General features: G+C 36.7%; 1 protein-coding gene across 15 annotated transcripts in view; it reads right to left on the reverse strand.

Annotated features, from left to right (window-relative positions):
• Nucleotides 1–21,783, reverse strand: part of APBA2 (amyloid beta precursor protein binding family A member 2) — a 360,332-nt gene that overhangs the window by 197,208 nt on the left and 141,341 nt on the right. For 5 of the 15 annotated variants that reach the window (XM_056807715.1, XM_056807735.1, XM_056807697.1 and 2 more), the window contains exons 2-3: nucleotides 10,382–10,518; nucleotides 9,690–9,744 (exon numbers count right to left, since the gene is read on the reverse strand). The gene's annotated coding sequence lies outside the window, so the exon portion shown is untranslated. Of the gene's footprint in view, nucleotides 1–9,689; nucleotides 9,745–10,023; nucleotides 10,298–10,381; nucleotides 10,519–21,783 lie in introns of those variants that run through there. The other 10 variants (XM_056807712.1, XM_056807743.1, XM_056807719.1 and 7 more) reach the window with 4 other exon arrangements.

Here is a 21,783-nt window from a genome sequence, read left to right on the forward strand (position 1 = left end):
TTGAAGGGGGCCTTTAACTGAGACTTAAAAGAAAATAGAGAAAGTAGAAGGTAGAAATGAGAAGGGGATGAGTTTCAAAAATGGTAACAGCCATCCAGCAATACCACTGCTGGGTTTGTACCCAAAAGAGATAATAAGGGAAAAGATTCGTACAAAATATTTATAGCTGTACTTTTTTTTGGTGGCAAAAAAAAAATTAAAAATGGGGGGAGTATTAATCTATTGGAGAATGGCTGAACAAATTGTGCTCTATGATGGTGATGGAATACTATTGTACTGAAAGGAATGATGAACTGGAGTAATTCCATGTGAACTGGAAAGACTTCCAGGAATTGATGCAGAGCAAAAGTAGAACCAGGGCAACACTGTGCACAGAGATGGATACACTGTGGCACAATTGAATGTAATGGACTCCTCAACAAGCAGCAATGCAATGATACAGGACAATTCTGAGGGAAAGAACACTGTCCACATCCAGAGAAAGAACTGTGGGAGAAGAAACACAGAAGAAAGCATATGATTGATCACATGGTTCGATGGGTATACGATTGGGGATTTTGACTTTAAATGATTGCTCTATTGCAAATATTAATAATATGAAAATGGGTTTTGAACAATGATACATGTAAAATCCATTGGAATTGCTCATCAGCTCAAAAAAAGGAGGAAGAAAGAGGGGAGAGAAAGAACATGAATCAGGTAACCATGGAAAAATATTCTAAATTAATTTATTAATTATTTTTAATGGTAACGACCATTAAAAATATCAGTTGGGAGATGGTATGTCTTATGTAATGAACAGTAAGGAGGCCAGTATCACTGGATCCAGGAGTATATAGTGGGGAGCAATATGTAAAAAGATTGGAAAGATGGGAAGGTGGCATGTTATAAAGGGCTTTAAAAGCTAAACACTGGGTTTTTTATGTTTTGGAGGTAACAGAAAGCCACTAGAGTTTATTTGTATTGACTATATGGGGGAAGAGGTGATATAGTCAGTCAGGTTTGTACTTTAGGAAAACTAATTTGTTAGCTGAGTAGATGATGGATTAGAATGGCGAGATGCTAGAGGCTGGGAGACTACTCAGGAGGCTATTGCAATAGTCTAGATATGAGGTGATAAAGGCTTCCACCAGGATGGTGGCACTATGAGAGGAGAGAAAGGTATATCCTAATGATGTTCGGTAGGAAGGAGAGATCTCAGTATGCTACACCGAGAGGAAATTCAGAGGCAAGTAACTTCTGTGTGGCTCAGACCCCAGGAGCAGTGCAGAGTCTCAGTTTCAGCATATAGCCCACGTAGGAGGCTATTTTCTCCCATACAGGAAAATAACCAGAACAGGACTTTCAGACAAAGGGAAGCCTGCACTTCTATGACACCATATCAACAAGACTTCACAAATAGATGATAGTGGCAGAGTCCAACAGCAGTCTATTATTATTTAGATTTAAGTCCAGCACAGAAACCTGCAGAGCTAAGTCCAGAAGGCAGTGGTTAGACTTTGTCTTGTATCAGAACAGTTCAAGAACACTGAAAGCTAGCAGATCCCCAGCCTAAGAAGCTGTCTCTGAGTTCTAGAATAGAATAGCACACATCCAATACCCCACAAGAAAGCAGCAATAGGACTAGCTCAAACCTTCCCTCTAGAAATGGTCTGAACTGGTCATGACACCAAGCCTTAAGTCAGGAAATAGGTTGGAAGAAGAAACATAAACAACAAAAAAAGAATCTTTCTATAAAAAGATCCAAACCCAGAAAAAGATAATGACTCAAAAATATCTGCAAGCCAGGCCTCAAAGAAAAACATGGCTTGGGCAGAAATTCAATTAGAATTCCTAGAAAATATGAAGCAAAAAAAATTTTAAAGGAGACTAGATATCATTTTTCAGTGAATCTTAAAAGGAAACTATAGATCTCTTAGAGTCAGAGGGCAAAGAGAAAATAGGATCCACTCATTACCTTCTGAAAGAAATCCCAAAATGAAAACTTTAAGAAAATATTTTAGCAAATCTCCAAAATTTCCAGATCAAACAAAAATGGCCAGAAATAAAGATCGCAAGTAATAAGGAAACACAATCAAAGCCACCCACAGTTTAACAGTTGTAAGAATTGCCCAGAAATTTTTAGTATATCTCTATGTGGAAAAAAATAGATTTTTAATTAAAAAGAGGACTTCCAAACATAATTGATGAAAAGCCCACAGCTGTTTAAAAACTTTGAAGTTCAAACACAAATCAATACTTTAAAAAGGTAGATACAAACAATAGTAAAGGCCTAAAAATAAATTGCTTACATTCTAATATGGAGGGGAGATACTATGCCTCTGAACCCTAGGACCATCAGTGTTGGTAGAGAAAAGCCTAATTAGACAGAAGGCATGGATCTCATGTCTTTTTTATATTAAAAGAACAGAAAGAGAAAGGAAGTATAATACTTTGGGTCAGGGGGTGAGAGAAGAGAAGGAAAAGAATCCTAGGGAAAAAATATCTCATAATCAAAAGAATACCACAAATAGAAGTCTATTTAAACAAAAGGGAAAGATCCTTAAGGAGGAAGGGTTAGCCTCATTCTCATTTAATGGAGGGAAGGATACATACATCTATACAAAGATGAGTACAGAAATACATTTCACTCAGAGAAATAGGAAGGAAAGAGGAAACCAAAGAAGTAAAAATTAGATGAGTAAATTTAAGGTTGATTAATTAATTATAAGAAAAACAAAATCTAACTAAGGATGTTAAGAAAAACATACACACGCACACACACACATATATTTGGAGCTTTTTGTGGTGAAAACAATTAGAATCTGAGAATTTACTGATCGACTTGGGATAGCTAAACAAGTTATAGTATACAATTGTGATAGAATACTACTTTGCTGTAAGAAATGATGAAGGGGATAGTTTCAGAGAAACTTTGGAAGACTGGTGTGAATTAATATAGAATGAAATGAGCAAAACCAAGAGAACAACATATAAATACAACAGTGTGAAAACAAAAAAAATTTTGAAAAACTTAGAGATGTTGAACAGCAAAGAACAATATTATTCCAAAGGATTAAAGATGGTATTCACCTTCTGATACAGAGTTAAAAGATTCAAGCATACAAAATGAGTCAGAATTTTTTATATAATGTCTTTTAGATATGGCCAATACATTTGTTTTGCGTGATCACATACATATTAAGCATATGTATTTGTATGTGTAGGTGTATATATATATATATATATATATATATATGTGGTATTTTTTTAGTGTAAACAGTATTGTAAAGGAAAGCCCACAGTTATTCTTCCCTCTTCTAAGCTCAAACTATTCATTTATTATACTACCATTTCTGCTATTAAATTTATATTGTCTTACACATCTCTTATATTTCATCTTCATTATTAAATTTGGTGTTATTAACTTTTTTATGAATCTATACCTTATCTCTCCAACTATACATACTTCTCCATATCCCAGATATTACCTTTCAAATGTTTGATTGCTTTATTAGCTTTTCAAATATTTTTTGCATACCTCTAAAGAAAAGATTTTAAAATGAAGCCATTTCAATAAAGAACTTTTGAGCAATGGAATTTGTGCTCATATCTCACATCTAAATTCAAAAGTTTTCAGGTTATAGCAGTCTTAATATTGTGACAGTTAAGAGAGTGGTTGGCTTAAATTGTGACTGTGGAAATATGGTTTCAAATCAAAAATATAGTGGTCACCAGGGAAAAATTCCCAAATATTAAATATCCCCAAATCAGCTGGGTTTTATGGAGATTTTAATTAATACAAATGAAGGAATTAAAGAAAGGGAGAGAAACAGAGTAAGAGGGAATAGTAGGAAAAGGGCTAGACCATCTTAGGCCAGCCTTAAGAGAGAGATCAGTCAGTCTTTTATCAACTCACCACAAGATTTGTCCAAGCAAGACTCTAGTGTTCAGAGACCCACCAGTTCAGCTTTGGCAAGCTCCCCCTCCTCAGAGAGTGAGTTCCAGAGAGACTTTTCTCCAGACAGAGTCCCTGGGAGAGTCTCGTTCGTTATCAGAATTAACCAGATAAATCGCTCCATCAACTAAGAAGGGCCATGCACCACCACCCACAGAATCGAGAAAGAGTTATCAATCTGTCAATCCTTTCCGTGTCCAGTCCAGGTGAGGTTTCCCGTGTTGCTGTCCGGTGGGTCATGGACACCTAAGGGCATCACAGACATGTTATTGCTCAATCTCGGGTGGCTGAATACCACTTGTCCCTCTAAGAAGTTGGGATGCCAACCAGTCGGGGGTTGCGTAACTAGTTAGCATGCAGGAGTCTGAGAATTTTTAAGATTCACAATATCTAATATATAATGGTAGTTTCCATTACAACCATGTAGTCCAGCCACAAGAATCTAGTCACTGAGAACAAATTATCCTCTTATTCTGGAGGGTATTTTCTCCTACCAACCTTTTCAGGAAAAAGACCTATCAATGCAAAACCCAAACCTCATCACCACCACCATCATCATAACCACTGCTCTCCCAACTCTCGAGGAGTTTGTTGTCAGAATGTTAACAAACACTATTTTCTCAAGGAATAGAAACTCATTTCTAATTTCAGCTCCTTGGAACCAATTTGGCTCTCAATCTGTTCCTAGTACCCCTGAGACACAATAACTTTGGGAAACAGCATGATAGAGGGAAAGGCACTGAAGTGGAAATCAAATGACCTGGTTTCTAATCCTGGCTCTGCCATTCATTCTCTGTTTAAACTTGGGCAAGTTCCTCAACTTTTCCCACTGGCTTTCCTATCCCTCTGTTGAATCTGTCCTTGTAAAAAATATAATCAAGCAAAACAAATCAACATTTGGTTCATATGTGAAAATGTAAAATTTATTCCACATTCCAATTTACTTTCTCTGTGGAGAAGGAAGAATTCTGGTAGGTCCTTTAACTTTCTTGGACCTGAGTCCAAAATGGAGTTGAACCAGATGATCTTTAAGGTAACTTCCTGTTTTGAAATTGTAGGCATCATGTTACCCCAGAAAAGGAAAAATCTTATTTTCAAATCATAGTTTTAATAGAGGAAGAATGAAACTCCACATTGCCCCAATTATAAGAGGATTTTAATATAAAGGGAACTTGGTTTTTTTCAACAGAGAAATTTGGAAATTTATTGGAGAATTGGGGGGTAGGGAGGGCAGAAAATGTTCTAAGGAATGGAACACTTTGTGAAATAGTCCCCTCCTCCCTTGAGCTTTTCTTCTACCAAGCCCATGGCTTCTGCTACTCTAAGGTGAGTTAAATACAATTGTTCCTTAGCAACACCCTGTACTTGCTCTCAAACAGCCAATGTGTCTTCCAGAACAGCATTTGGAAAGAGAGAAAAAAGCTTCATGAGGCTTCTAAATGGAGATTCAAAGTGCTTTCTCCACTCTGCCACCCCCATCCTTCCACCTGCTCAGTTCCTCTCTTGTAAACACTCTCAAGTCTCTCTTCCAGGGCTATTTGCCCACAGTATTCTCAATGATGTCTGCAAAAGGAGCAGAAACTAGCATTGCCTTTTGGTCTATGTCAAGGGCTCAGAAAAAACTCCAAGCTTCAATGTTCTACATCAGCTAATATAAGGAGAGTTTAAAGATTTAACTTTTATTTTTAAATAATAATACTAACATTTACAGAGCACTTTAAGGCTTAAAAATACTTTAAAACAACAAGCAACCACAGAATATTTATTTAAATTAAATTTAAATTTTTTATATTTAAATTAGTAGGGCTATAATTGTTTTCCAGAAAAGGGGGGAAAAACAGACCAAAGAATCTGGAGTTCTCTGCCATATTCCCAGTTGGGACTTTCTATCTCATTGGATCTCTGCCTCCCTTCAGCTCAGGTGCCACCTTCTCTAGGAGGTCTTCCCTGATCCATACCACCCCTAGTATTTTGTATTTACTCTTTTGTATTGTTATACATTGTTCTAGGTTCATGTTGCCTACCTCCCCATACTCATAGCAGAGTCTAAGGTCAAAGAGTTTTTTCTTTATCTTCGTGCAACAGAGTGCCTGGCACATAAGGAGATGAAACAGGAGGAGTCCTGGACCTATGATTTCACTGTTATAGAGAACTCCTAGCTGAGAGAGGTCCTTCCACTAGTACAGTATGATCCTTTCTCTGCTACTTACCCTCTTAGAAAATTGCCTAGAACATGAAGCATTACCTAGAACCTCTTGGTTTTCCTGATCTTCATGAAACAAATCAAATCCAACTTCCTACAGGAGAGCTTTCAGTCCCTCTACCTACTAATGCCTTCCATCTTGGAATGTCTTCCATTTAACTATATGTACATTTTATATGTACTTAAATGTTTTTTGGGCAGCTAGATGGTGCACTGGACACAGCACTGGATCTGGAGTCAGGAAGTTCAAATATGACCTCGGACATTTACTAGTTGTGTGACCCTGGGAGAGTCACTTAACCCTATTTGCCTAGGTGTTCTCATCTGTAAAATGAACTAGAAAAGGAAATAGTAAACTGCTCCAATATCTTTTTCAAGAAAAACTCCAATAGGGTCAATAAGAGTTGAACACAACTAAAAAATGACTCAAAAATGACAATTGTTTAAATATTGTTTCTTCCATTAGAGCATAAGCTCCTAGAGAATAGTGGGCATCTTTTTTGCCTTTTTTGTATAATCACCACTTGGTATGTGTCTGGCACACCATTGGTATCTTAAAATGTTTGTTGTCAGTACTCAAGTTGGGAGGTTATGACTTGCCCATGATCACATAGCCAATATTCATCAGAGATGGGACTTAAAAGCAGCACTGGCATCTTCAAGGTGAGCTCTCTATCCACTATTGCCCTAGCTGGCACAGAGTAGGTACTCAATAAATCTTTGGATTGAATTTCTAACCTTACTTCATATATTCTATTTTCCAGCTAAACTAGACTCCCAACTCCCACTTCTCCTCTCTGGCCTCCCTCTATTTGCACAAGTTTTTCCCCATCCTGGCAATATCATTTCTTCAGTCTTCCATCGAAACCCAAGTCTCAAGCTATATCCTCTATGAAGTCCTCTTTGACCATCTTACGAACTAAGTCAGACCTCCCTCTTCAAATATTTTTTCTGGAAACATAATTTTTTGTATATTAGAACTGTGCAGTTCAAACCTTCCTGACAAATTAGATTCTCAATCAGTGAGCTGAAATAGGACTAGACATATCAGATTAGTGCACAAGTGAACAAGCATCTTATTTTTCACATAGAAATTGACATGGTAGCCTATAGAAATTCATCAAATTTTACAACTTTCCCCCCTTCTGGGATTCATTGGCTAATGATGTTCTGACTGTCTAATTAACTCTACCAGATGAATCTAGATAAGGTATATTTCAATAGGTTGTATATGTGGCATAATGGGCAGAGTTCAAATAAATCTTTAACAACTGATCAAATATTCCTTTTGAATATCGATGAACTAACAAAATCAATAAGGAAGAGACATTGCCCCAAGACCTAGCTCAGGTCTCTTGTCAGTAAAATGTATAGGATGCAACTTAATACCTTCCCCTTCCCCAAAAACAGGTCCCTACACCTCATCACACAGTATAATCTGGATCTAACTAAGGGGAAACAAGCAAGACTACAATCCCTGTGGAACTAAGACTGATTTCAGAGGGGGAAAGTTCTATTTTTCTAAGTACTATTGAAATGGAATGTGTGCATGCCTCAAGTTCAAGAGGGGAATGGACCATAACAATAAGTTGAATCCTTCTCAGTCCCATAAATCACCATCTCCCTTTGAATTGCATGCACATATTTGACCCTAATGTTTCATATTAGAAAAGGAAATCACAGGTGGCAAAAGCTATTTACCATGCTCTGACTACCACTAAGGTTCCTAAAAGGTAATGATGCATGTTTATTAGCTGAGGAAGGGATATTGTGTAAGTTTTGCTGCTTTTCTTATGTTGTTTCACCATTCAGAGTACACAAATTTCTTTAGAAAAGTTTCCTAAGCTTTGCTTGTTTGTTTTTAATGACTTCCATGATATCTAGAGTCATATTAGCACTTCTAAAAACTACTAATTCATAATTAGTAGAAAGAGAAAACTATGCACACAGAGGGATTGAAGGCCAAAAATTCTACAGAGAGAAAATTTTCATCTAGATTCCAAATGAGGCTGAATATCCCCCTTTGGTTTCCATAAATAAAATATGGGAGTGAAGATTTTTAAAAGGCTTGGAGTTTTGGGGGCTAAAGTTGAAGGTAGTTGAGCAAAAACTACTTAAAATTATCTTAATGATAAAGTAAGCATGTAGGAGGAGAGGGGAAAAATAGAACTGGGGAAAATAAGAGATAAGGTAGAAGAGAAATGAGGGAAAAAATGAAATATAGAATGGAAGGGAATTTACCAACATATTGAGTTTACAGATGAAGATAACAAGGTCCAGAGAGGTTACATCAGAGATATCCATAATAAGCCTATGGGCCCCATACAGCCCCAAATACTTCAAAGTACTACCCAAACCAAATTAAAATGTGGTTAAGAATACTGATGTGTGTTTTCTAAGTCAAAATGTGGCACAAAAGAATCTTTATTAAAATGCAGTTTCTGTTGTTGTTCAGTCCTTTCAGTACTATCTGACTCTTTGTGACCCCATTTGGGGTTTTCTTGGCAAACATACTGGAATGCTTTGCCATTTCCTCATCCAGTTCATTTTACAGATGAGGAACTGAGGCAAACAGTTATAAGTGACTTTCCCACATCATACAGCTAATAAATATCTGAAGCCAGATTTGAACTTATGATCATGGGTCTTCCCAACTCTTAGCCTGGCACTCTCTCCACTGTACCACCCAGCTGCCCAACTACCATTCACTGACTCCTGTTTCTACTTGAGTTCAATCTCACTGAGCTAAGCCACAGATAGTTAATAGCAGCATATCCACAACGAGAACTCTTGTCTCCTGATTCCTAATCCAATGTTCTTTACAATAAAACACTAAAGATAAAAGGTTAGAAGAGAAAATAATATGCTAAACTTATGTAGGTCAAAAGGCTTATGTTGATAATCTCATGGGAGAGATGAAATTCCCATTTCCTGATGAGGCTAAATTGCCCCTTTCTGACCAAATGAAGCAAGATCTCTCTTTCAACTCAACTGCTTGGCAGTTCACATGTTCTTGCTCATAACACAATTACTTCAGAAGGTGCATATTGATTTTGAAGATGATATGCTACCAAAAGATAATTAAGATACACCTTAAATCTGATTTATGATTCACTCTGCCATTTTGAAACAATGGACAATGTTTCCAAATGGTCAGATCACCTAAAAACTTAAGCTATATTTCAGTCTTATTTGGTACATTGTATGGAATAAAGCTAACAATTTACTATTAGAGGAATTATGACACAGAAGGGGATATCCATGATCATAAAATCAGTCAATAGCAGAGTTGCAAATAAGACTGGCAAATTCTAACTTCAAATCCTTAGATCTAATCATTATTCTCAAATAAAAACAATCACATTATCTTTTAATAAGCAGAAAAAAATTAACCATATGGCAATTACCTTTGCTCATTCCAAAAAATGAGATATTGCCATAGCAATAAAGATCAAACATTATTCTAATAAAGTTATAAGTGAATAGTTTCTAACATATGAAGGATAAAAAAAAGAAATTTCACTTCAAAGAATCCATCTTCTCTCTTACCTATAATTGAATGGTGCAGTGCTGCCTTGAAAAATCTCCTGACAGTGAAATCTTCCTGGAAGAAATTTCAGAAACAAAGGATTATTTTTGCTTCAGAATACTGATAGAGAATATTCAATATCAACTGAATTTTTTTTTCAATTATGAAAATTTTAATGAGTCAATTACTCTGAATTATCTTAAAATGAGCAATTCTAATGAGATGAACAGAAATCACCATGGACTAATAATAATAAAAAAAATTTCTATAACCATTCTTCATATAATATTGTCTTAAGAACATTGATTTGGCAATGAACTTGTGCTTCAAAATGGAATTAGTAGATATCCTTACTTTAATGAAGTTATTCTTTAAACCCTCATGAATATGTATGTTCCAAAAATAACACAGAGGTTAATGCCCCAAGCTTAGGGACTCTATTTTGCAGGACTGTCAGACATGGAGAAGAGGGAGAAAATGTAGAACGAAGCCATCTTGTCACAGTTTTTTAAGAGATTAAATACATTCTGACATTTTTCAGTGGCACCAAGCAGCCACACAGTGATATTTATCCTCTTTCTTCTCTTCCTTTCACTCTCAGACATATACTTGACTCCCCTGACATGTGAGGAGGCAAGCAATTATAATTCTGGGCAAAATAGCAGCAATAATAATAATAAATGGTATTAATAGAATGCTTAAATGTACGCACCTATTACATCACAATGATGAATCTTTAAAATTATCCTATGAAGTTGCACTGTCACCAAGTTCCAAGAACTTAGAAGACTCAACCTCAATTTTCTCCAGAATTTCTGGTGACCAGCAATAAATCTTTTTCATCAAATCCTAAAAGAAAATAATAGGCCTTACTCTTCTGGCTGAAAATGAATTATCATACATCTGGGGAAAATATACTCAAGACCTGTCAGTTCTCCCACAGAGATATTCAGACCTGCCAATTCTGAGTTGGTGCCTAGAGGGATACAATTCCTCATAATCTCACTGTTCTTGAAAAAGGAAAAGAAAAACTCTAGCATCATATATTGTAATTGAATAAAATGGGCCCACATCCTACTTAAAATTTAAATCTGCTCTAAAGTGTTTAGAGGTCTCCCACAATCATGGAAATATCATTAAAGATATGCAGACAGATACAACTTGGAGAAACTGACCATCTCTGATGAATTTTTGTGCATTTTGTACTTATCTTCCTTAAATTCTTTCAACAAGATTTTATCTTTAAAGGAAGGTCACCTACTACCCTGACAGAACAAAATAATGGTGTTTCTCTCTAAGGCAACTAATTTCCACAAAATTTCATTTTATTTTCAACACACCAAAAATCCCCACTCTGTATTCTCAGATGTTCTCATTAATATTTCCTTTGACTATAATGTCATACTATGTTAAATGACTTCATGTTCTCTCATAGAATATCTTAAAGTAAGCCAAACATCATGATTACAAAGGAATATGGGGTTGTTGTTTATTTAAATTTTTCTCTTTTCTCTCGTCTCATTTCTAAACCAGAAGAGGGGCAAGAGGCTAGGCAATTGGTATTAAGTGACTTGACCAGCTCACACAAATAGGAAGTATCTGAAGCCACATTTGAACTCAGGTCCTTCCAATTCCAGGATCCATGCGCTGTGCTCCCTAGATGCTCCAAGGAATACAGGTATTATAATGGACATATTGGGTCTAGGGATCATGATTTTTCAGTCTAGTATTTTTTTTGTCAACAAATGCTCCAAGGGACATACTGTAGAAAAGCAGAATTACATTATGTTGTTGAGTCATTTTTCAGGAACATTCAATTTTGGTCACATTTGGAATTTTCTTGGCAAAAATACTGGAGTGGTTTGCAATTTCCTTCTCCAGTTCATTTTATAGATGAGTAAATTGAGGCAAACAGGGTTAAGTGACCTGCCTATGATCACACAGCTAGTGAGTAATGTTTATGGCTGGATTTGAACTCAGAGATTTCTGACTCAAAACCCCGTACACTGTACCATGAGGCTGTCCTAGATTGTATTATATAGCAACCTAAAAGGTTAGGGATATCTTGGCTTTGGGAATAAATGCATTGTGAATAAATTTATATTCTTAACATGGAGCCTTAGAAGCCATCTAGTACTAACAGACCATGGGACAGAAAATGCCCCTTCTCTTCCCCCGACACCTACTGAGGCTAACAGCCCCCCAGCCCAGCATCTCCTGGAGCTGTGGAACAGAGAACTATAACACCTGTTCTGCACGACGGACCACTGATGTCCTTCATATCTTAGCCTGACTGGTCTAGATGAACGAATAGACTGATCATACCATGCCAGAAACAATCCATCTCTAAAAACTACCTGCCCCCCCAAAACAACCAATGAGACTGATCCAAGTTCCTTGTCCCCCACACTCCCCTCCTTCCCCAAACCTATAAGACTCTATTATTTCCCCCCACTTGGGTGGGACTCCATAGCCATCTACTGGCACTGGACATCCCCTTGCCATGCCTCTTCTCCATTCTCCCACACCATGGGTCTGCATAGCCATTTCTACTGGCATCGGGCTCTACCTTGCTGTTTCTTCCCTCCATCCGCACCTCTTTTCCTTCCTTCTTTAAAACTTTTCTATAAACCTTATTCTAGTCTCATTGCTTCTTGGGTCGAACCCCCCTTAGATGGACTGACAAGTACAGCCTGTATTAAGCCAAAAATCCCTCTATATTCCCATTCTTCCCTTAATAACTCAAGTAAAAGTTAATCTACTTACTCCCAAAGTACTCCATTTTACTTCTGGATGGGTCCAATTATTAAGAAGTTTTTCTTACACTGAACTGAAAAATGTTTCTTTTACACTTCTACCCTCCCAGGGTTTCTCTTTAGGGCTTAGCAGAAAAAGTCTGATTTCTCTTTTATATTATAATCCTTCAAAAAGTTGAACAAAGATAGCATGTCCAGAGCCAGAACTAAAAATTTTCACTTCAGGAAAGAGCTGTTGATTAGGGAAGTCTTGGGAGTGAGAACATCTTTGCATGGCACAACAGTATCCCTGAGGGTATTCTCCATGGATGATGCTGTGCTAAGAGAAGGGTAACCTCCCCTCTTAAGTGTTTAGCACCCCCTCCTTCAGGGATCAATGGTCCCCAGAACTATGATGTTTCAGAGGCAGTGTAAATAGAGCAGAATTCAGGCAGATTATCACTTAGCTTGTTCAGTATCCCCTCTCTCTCTCTTAATGCAACCTAATATAGAAGCTTCTTTGGCTGCCATATTATACTGCTGACTGATATTCATCTAAAATTCCCCTTAAAGGCCCAAAACTTTTCTTCCACATGGACTTTAGCCTAGTCATCCCTTTCCCATTCTCTGCTAGGAAAGTATTTTTTACCTCAACTATAGAAATTTTTATTATCTTTATTAATTTTTGTTCTACATGTTGTTTCTTTTTATTGGGAACTTACACTTAAACATACAAAAAAAAGAAGAAAGAATCTCTCTATTAAATTTCATCTCATGAGATTCAGCCCAATAGTATAGACTATCTGCATGACTGACTTTTTACTTTTGTCATGTTATATATTAAGTAACACTAGTAGCTAAAAATTGATAAGCCTGCCATTTGTTTCTTCACATTATTGATTTTTATAATATTAACCAACACAGAGTCAAGCACAGATTCTTGAAACAACATTCTATGTTGATTTAAATTTTTGACTAATTAAATTTTGACTAATTTTTGGTTCCCAACCATATTAGTATACTGGTGTTACCAATATCAGCTCAGGGTTAATAGGTTTTACAATTTAATCTGTACTATAGAAAACATAACTTCCTCCTATTTGTTTTAACCTTAACTCCCTCTCAAGTTTTAAGATATGTCAATTTTATGTGGAAAATAACCTACAAGAGTCAAGGAGGCATTCAGATAGACATGACAGTCTAGAAGTTTTCCCTGATATATAAATGAGACTCCATATAAGCTAATGACCCATTAGTCATTGCTAGTACCTGTGGTCAATACTGTTATATCTTGGCACCTAAAAGGTCTACTTGCAAGAGGGAAGCAGATAGTACTAGGGAAGGAGTAAAGGATAGACAACAGCCCCAGAAAGAAAAGAGCGATAGATAGCTGAGGGAAGACTGACTCCCAAGATAGAAAGACCACAGTCACAGCAATTTAGAGCTAAAAGTGACCTATGGGATCAATTCATCTAATCTCCTCATTTTAACAAGTAGGAAACAGAGACCCAGAGAGGATTAAGTGACTTGACTGAGATAATTCAGTTAGTAGTAATAGTGGGAATAGAACCCAAGTCTACAGACCGAATAGAATGTTATTTTTTTCCTTGCTACTAGAAGGGTTCTAAAAACTGATTTAAATCCATTAAAAATGAAGACACAAGGTACCAATTACTGCAGACATTTTAGACTTCTGGTAACTTTCTTTGTGTATATTTTTTTAAATGATTATAGTCGGTTTCCTTATATCTATTAACAATAAAGTACCCAGATTAGAGTGAGAAAGATCTGGATTCAGTTTCTGTCTCTAGAAACTGGTTGCTTAGTTAAGTCCTCGGTAAATTAAGGGTTGGACTCCATGATCTCTAAAGTTTCTTCCAGCTCTAAGTTTATGATTCTATATCTGAAGAGGAGTCATGTGCTTCTTTAGCAAACCGTATGTTAGGAAAGAAATAAAAGGATGACAACTCATTTTGCAGTGAGCTTTAAATAAAGAGAAAACCAGTTAAAAGATTTGTTTGTAACAGTGGAAAAGGATACATAGACTAAATCCCTACGTCATCAAGAAAGGAGAATAGGAGAACAACACAAAACCAGTCTGAGATTGTGAAAGCTCCTTAAGGATTTTCATTGATATGAGCCCACATACCTTCTCCTTCTCATATTTTTGAATCCTTTAGATGTGTCCAAATTGTCCTTGTCCATTCTGTTAGCCATTCTATAGAATTCTATGATCTGCAAAGTCAAGCCTTCTTTTTTTATAATAATTTTTCTTGGTAAAATTGTTTAAGACAAACTCCTAATTTTATTATTCATAAACAGGCAAAGACAGGCAGCTAGGTGACACAGTGGATAGAGCACTGGGCTTGGAATTAGGAAGACTCATCTTTCTGAGTTCAAATCTAGCCTCAGTCACTTACTAGTTATGTGAACCTGGACAAGTCATTCAACCTTCTTTACCTCAGTTTCCTCATCTGAAAATGAGCTGGAAAAGAAATGGCAAACCACTATAGTATCTTTGCTAAGAAAACCCCAAATGGGGACACAAAGATTTGGTCACAACTGAAAAACAGGGAGCAGATGAAAATTTCTCTTTCTGTGTTTTTGAACATTCCATTTTTTCCTTCTCTCTCACTCTCTCTCTCTCTCCCTCTCTCTCTTTCTCCCTCTCTCTCTCTCTCTCTCTCTCTCTCTCTCTCTCTCTCTCTCTCTCTCTCTCTCTCTCTCTCTCTCTCTCTCTCTCTCTCTCTCTCCATCTCTGTCTGTCTGTCTCTCTCTCCCTCTCTCTCTCCCCCCCCTTACTCTCTCTCTCTCTCTTCCTGCCTGCCTCAAGATGTCATCTAAGTAAGAACTTTCAGTATGTGAACTCTATCTACATAAAATATACTTATCTATGTTTAAAACTTTAATTTTTAATCAATAGAAGGAATACTATGTCTGGAGCCAATGATTAGTTCAGTGTCTCCAGTGCTCACTGCAGTACCTGAAATATAGTGAACACTAAGAAAATACTGGTTGGTAGTCTCAAGGGACCTAGGTTCTAAGTCAACCTGATGTTTATTATCTGGTACTTTAGACAAGCTTCTGTAGTTTCATTTTGTTCATCTGGAAAATGAAGGAATTGGACTAGATAGCCTTGAGAGTTGCCTGAAGTTCAAAGTAGTTAAATGTCTTTTCCATGGTCCCATAGCTACTGAATTTTAAGAGGCAGGATTGGAAACTAGGTCTCCCTGACTAAAGATAAGCACCTCTCTATGACACCCATTCTTTCCCATCATCTTTGTTGTGTAAATACAAGAAGTCACTATGATCTAGGACCTTGACCAAAACAGACTGAATTTTTTAAGAAAATTCCTTGAGACCTGCTTAAGGTACACAGAGATTATGAGATTTGCTTAAGATCTCATTGTGAGTTAAGTATCAGAAGCAGATCTCTAACCCAGTTCTTTTGATCTCAGATGAAGAATACAGGTTCTTAATGTGAGGTCCCCTCACCCAGTCCAAGGAGGAGTTTCAGGGTATTGGTGAACTTGGATGGGAAAAAATGATATCTTCATTTTTCCTATCCTCTGCCTAAAACTTAGCACTTCTTAAGAATTATGAATGAATAATAGCAGGTTCAAACAGATTGCCAATGGCATTGATGACACACACACACACACAATTAAAAACCTATAGTTTAGAGTCTTCTAGGCCACATCCTAGTTTTACAGATGAAGAAACTGAGGACTGGGGAAGCTAAGTGATCTGCCCAAGTCTAAGCATCAGAGTGGGATTTAAACCCAAGTCCTCTAATTCCAAAATTAGAGGTTCTTCTGAACCATATTGTCTCCTCTAAAATAAGCTACTCTATCCACTATAAAATACAGCTGGTCATCTCTCCCTAACTTCTTGAAAAAGAGTATTCAAACTGTTCAGTCAATCATAAACATTTATTAAGAGACTAGGCACCAGGCATTGTGCTAAGAATCTAGGATATAAAAAAGACAAAAGGCAGTCACTGCCCTCAAGGGCTTAATGAAGCTTTTGCATAAAACATTTTAGTTCAAATGCAAACAAGACAATTTGCTAAACCGGTGTACCTGCTGCAAACACACAATATTCAGTGCTAAGAGAGGGCAAAGTTGACTTAATTGCATTCAGAATGCAATTCAAAATCAGAGAACAATTCCAAAAAACAAAATCCATCAGCTGTATGACTTAAAATATCACAGGGTTCTTTTCAATCATAAACATTGTTTGCTAAAGTTAGCATTTGATTTCAGTATTAATTAACTTTCTCACAGGAATGCCTTTTAAATTGTCATAAGTTTTATATTGTTCCGCAGGCACATTTGTGGTGGTAGAAAGAATCCTCAATCAAATGCAGTTTTGCTTTAATTTCTTTATTTCTTGAAAATGTCAGATCATCAAAAGCTATTAAATATTACCTGTAATTTGTATATTGACACTTTATGGATATTAAAAAAACTGCACTCTAGTGGCTTCTAGAAAGAGAGAATAAGTGGGGAGAACCAAATGCTGTTCCTGCAAATATTCTAGAAGACATCTAGCCCTGAAATGTCCTGGAAGACAGGTCTACCACCAAGACCTTCCTATATAGACCCTGCAGATACAAGAATTATTTCTCCAAAGCAAACCTAAGAATTTAGCCCCAAATTTTCTAAAGCTGGTTCTTTAAAAACCTGGAAAACCTCCAAAGGTAGAAGGTGAAGAGTGAACCGAGTAATGCTCGATCAATTCTAAAAGGCAAAGGATCATATAGTTAAAATTGAAAGAAATCTGGTCATCCAGTGATGACCAGATTAAATGATGCCCCTAAATCAATGAGGGAATGATCATCAGCAAAGCAAGGATTTAAAACCAAATCCTTTGTCTCCAAATCTAGAGTTCTCCCCACTGCATAATGTCATTTCATAATAAAAAAGGCATCTCTGGTTCTCTTCATGTCTACTTTTCTTGGAACTTTCAACACTTTTGTGTTGTGTGTGTGTGCTGTGCTCCTGAATCATTTTTCTTCCAACTTCCTGGAGTTTTATCTTCCCTAGATCTTGGCTTTCCTAAAATTCTTGAACTTCAAGACTTCTGACTTGACCTTCTAGCAATTATTAACCAACAATGCCTCAGCCATTCTTGTCCCCTGTCCACCCTTTCCCCCAATAACAACAAGGACCTCAATCAATGCAACAGAAACACAAAGAACATAGCTCCAACTAAGTCCAGCATTCCACCCACGAAAAGGGCAATGGGCCAAGGAGAATTAAAAGACTAATTCAAATAGCAATTTCATTCAGCCTTTATAAAAGTATTTGATATAAAAAAATTTAAATGGTCCACCACTAAAAATAGTTATTGTTCTCTGTTGCTGGTTCAGGCCCCAAAGTTATTCCTATTTGGAAAGTCCTCCCAGAGCTTATTTGATCTTTCTTTAGGATCCATAATGGGCTGTGCGGTTCCTGTGAAGTGTAAAGTCCCATTATTTCCCTAATTGTAGAAAGGACCTTTCTTATCAAGATGATCTCTGCAAAGAAATGGAAGATAGCCTACTAGAACCTGGATTACTATATATCACAATCAGAGTTGGAAGCTTTATTTTTATGCATTAAGGAAAAGATTGCATTTAAATCAAAGCTATCATTTCCAATGTATTACCTAAAACCAATCCTCTTCCTTCCTCTCCCCCAATGTCTCTCCCACTCTTTCTTTAATCAGATCTTAAGAGATAAGAATATGGAGTTGGTAAATGCATGATGGCAATGTTTTACATGGAACATTTGGCTTATGAATAAAATGCATCAGTTACTTGACATCTAATTCTACTCAGAGGATAATCTCAAGGTTCGTATGTGTAGCAGGAAATCGACACGGGTATATTTTTCTCACTCTTCTTAATCCTTACAGAAATATCTATGGTTAAACTGAACCTAATTTTCCTTGGAGAAAGATTTTATTCATTAAGTCATTCATTTAGAAAACAATTCAAGTCATGTATTTTGTCCCTGGAAGTTCCACTTGTTGGGGAAATGATTAGCATCAATTTGGTTCTATTTCTAAGGAGTTACTCTATATTATTCTATGGACACAAATATATCTGGTCATATTTTCATGTAATGGGAAAAACAGGAACAAAAATGTTCATGTGAGTATGAAAAATGACATCAGAATAAAAAATTAGTGGACTATTAACAAGTATAATGGTAAGCATTAATAATATGCCATGTACTTAAAATACCATGATGGTGAAATACGAACTCACCTGGAAACCCTGAAAAAAATTACATGGGCAACAGTTTCACTTCATTATGGAGAGAATGAACCTCTGCTTAATTCCATTAAGCTTGAAGGATTACTATGAGCCACATGTTAGTTAGATTAATGAAAGCAATATTCTGTTTAAGCTTTGGGGGTACAAGACCAAAAATGCTTCTGAACAACCTTTTGTTTACTGGGCACAAATGAAATTGTCTTGTCCAGCATGTAAAGGGCTTATGACTTGAGATGAGAGGAGGTTTAAAACCCTTACACCCCAAAATACTACCATAAATCTATGCTATACATCCTCTGTTACTTCAGAAGATGTCCAGATTATAATAATGGAACAGGGAAAGCTAACTTCTCAGGCTGCACTTTCCTAAGGAAGAACCAGGTATCTTCCCCAGAGCCCCATAAAAACAAGTGATTCATTCCCTGGAAAGAAGGAAAAGGGATAGGCAAGACAAGGCATAATTTAAAGAGAATTTGCTCTGTTTTCTAATCTGCTGTTACTTCTCTATCTTCACATGTGCGAATCTATAGGTTACTAAAGCTATAGAACATTCTAACTGGTGAGGCATCTGGAGTATTATATTAAATTCTAAGTATTGTATTTAAGGAGACTGACAAGCTAGAGAAATTCCAAAGGAGAGTGACCAGAATGTGAAAGGTCTAGAGAACAGACCAAAAGAAGTTCAGCTGAAGAAACTGTGAATATTTAACATAGAGAAGACTGAAGAGAGACATGACAACTTTCTTCATTTAGGTGAAGGGGTATCATTTGAGAAAGGGATTAAACTGGATTCAGTTCTCTGGTTCTCCACAGTATGAACCAGGCATTCTCTTGATGCCCATACCCAGAGAAGCTATCCCTAACATTAAATTTGTTCCCAATAAGCCCTAAACCAGTTAGGTTTGATTCCTGAGAAATAGGTTAGTCATTCTTAAGTACACTAACCAAATTAAATTTATGGACTTTCAGTCTTCAAAAATTATTGTTCATGTGACACCGCAGTATGTTTTCAGCTTAAGAAAAAATTAAAAGAAACATTGCTAGGCAGTCCATAACACAGCATACTTAAAAATACTATCCAAAACTTCAGAATTGATACTCATCAAGTGCCCAAAAGCATTATGAATCAGCCTTTGGAAGGAATTTTTTTCTTAAGAAAAACTAGGGAATGAGCTATAATCAGCTTTTGAATAGTGGCACCTTTGGAAAAGCAGGAAGGAAAAACATGAAATAGCAACAGCCAGAAATTGAATATTATGCCATGATCCTAGAAGTGTCAACTATTTCACACTAAAACCAATTATTCCCCACACATACAGTACAAGTATGAGCTCTCTCAAGTGGAAAATAAAGCAGAGAAATGGATTTCATTTTCAAAATATGACTTTACTCAAGCAGGTATTACTTCTCACATCATTGTCACATTCAAAGACTGAGTAAAACAGGGAATATTAGATGCTCAGAATAATTTCAAGTAAGAATGTTAAGATTTAGAAATTATATTTCTAAACTTTTGAATTTCTAAGCAACAAAGCAATTGTCATTTCAAAACACACCTGTCCCATAAGTTGAACAGATTCAGAGGTTCCAGAGGAAGGATGGCTCCCTCAAGTACTAGGAGAAACCCTAAGGGTATCTACTCCTAACACTGTAACTCTTAATCAGATAAGATGAGCTTTCTGCCAACATGGGATGGTATCATAGTTTGATGGATGACTTGACTCAGCTAGGCATGTTTCTTGAAAGGAATAGTATCTCTCCAGACAAGTCAATTCATGCCTAGACAAGTTGTTTGATTGCTGTTTAGTCATTTTTCAGACACAACCAACTCTTGTGATCCCAATTGGAGTTTTCTTGGCAAAGATATTAGAGTGATTTGCCATTTTCTTCTCCAGATCTTTTAATATGTGAGAAAATTGAGGCAAACAGGGTTGGGACTTGCCCAGGGTCACAAAACTGGTCTGAATCCAGATTTGAACCCAGATTTTCTGACTCTGGGCTTGGCACTCTATCCATGAAGCCATCTTTCCTCCCCCCAAGCACACAGTATCTCTGCTGAACAGTTCAATCTACTGCCCTCTCTCTTTGATGGGCAGTTGTAGGCTCTATTATCTTCAGCCTCAGGGTTGGCTGGGTGCTTCTACGGTCTTACAAAAAGAGTCAAAGACCTTTAGTCCAGGACTGGCAGAAGCTTCTCTAATTCTGCTGCCACAGAGTCATGACTTAGAGGTTTTTTACTTCCCATGCAGGTAGGCTATATATAGTTTCTTCTATATAACAATTCTTCCTAGCCAAAAGATGTATTTTCTTAGTGAGGGAGCTCACCCCAACTTATGACAACCATCCAAATTCCTCTCAGATTTATACAAATAAGAATGGAAAATACTGAGGCTGTCTGCACCTTGGGGATAGGCATTGGATTCTATTGGATTTTTCATCACATGAAAGTGTCCTCAGGTCCTATAAGGTGTGGAATGCTTCACTTATATCTAAAATGACCAAACTCTGACATTTAAGCTTTTTTTATTTGCTCCTTAAGATTTTTAACTTTGCTGGTGTCTAAATGGGACCTTACCCTAAGATTCATTGTCTGTCTCTGTCCCTTTCAATCTTATACTTTAGTTACATCTAAAAAGATCACACATGGTATTTCTCTTTGTATACTTGTGTAGATATTTCCTGAGGTATATATATGTCTCTCTCTCTCTCTTTCTGTGTGTTTGTATGTGTGTGTCATACACACACACACAGAGGTATGTAGATTTGTACAAACATATATATTTGGAAGCTCCTCCAGATACATGTATTCAGGATTTCTGTTTCAAATATTCAATGTATTTTCTGACAACCTAACACAGATGCAATTACATTTCCATCATTGGTGCTGATTTGATTCATTCCTTCTCCTCCACAGCTAGTTCTATTGCTGCCACCATCAGAAGTAAGCCGTAAGTATATCTTCTTTGTTGAGGATAACAGTAGGTGGTAAAGACAATTTAGAATGGAAAAGAAGTTTTTCCCCTGATATGAGGGGAACTGAAAGATCACTAAAAATGTAGATTTTTGTTATGAAATATAGACAGCTATAGAAAACATCCTTTGCCAGGGACAAAA

The sequence above is a fragment of the Monodelphis domestica genome, chromosome 1, assembly GCF_027887165.1.
Source record: "Monodelphis domestica isolate mMonDom1 chromosome 1, mMonDom1.pri, whole genome shotgun sequence".
NCBI classification, from domain to species: Eukaryota; Metazoa; Chordata; class Mammalia; order Didelphimorphia; family Didelphidae; genus Monodelphis; species Monodelphis domestica.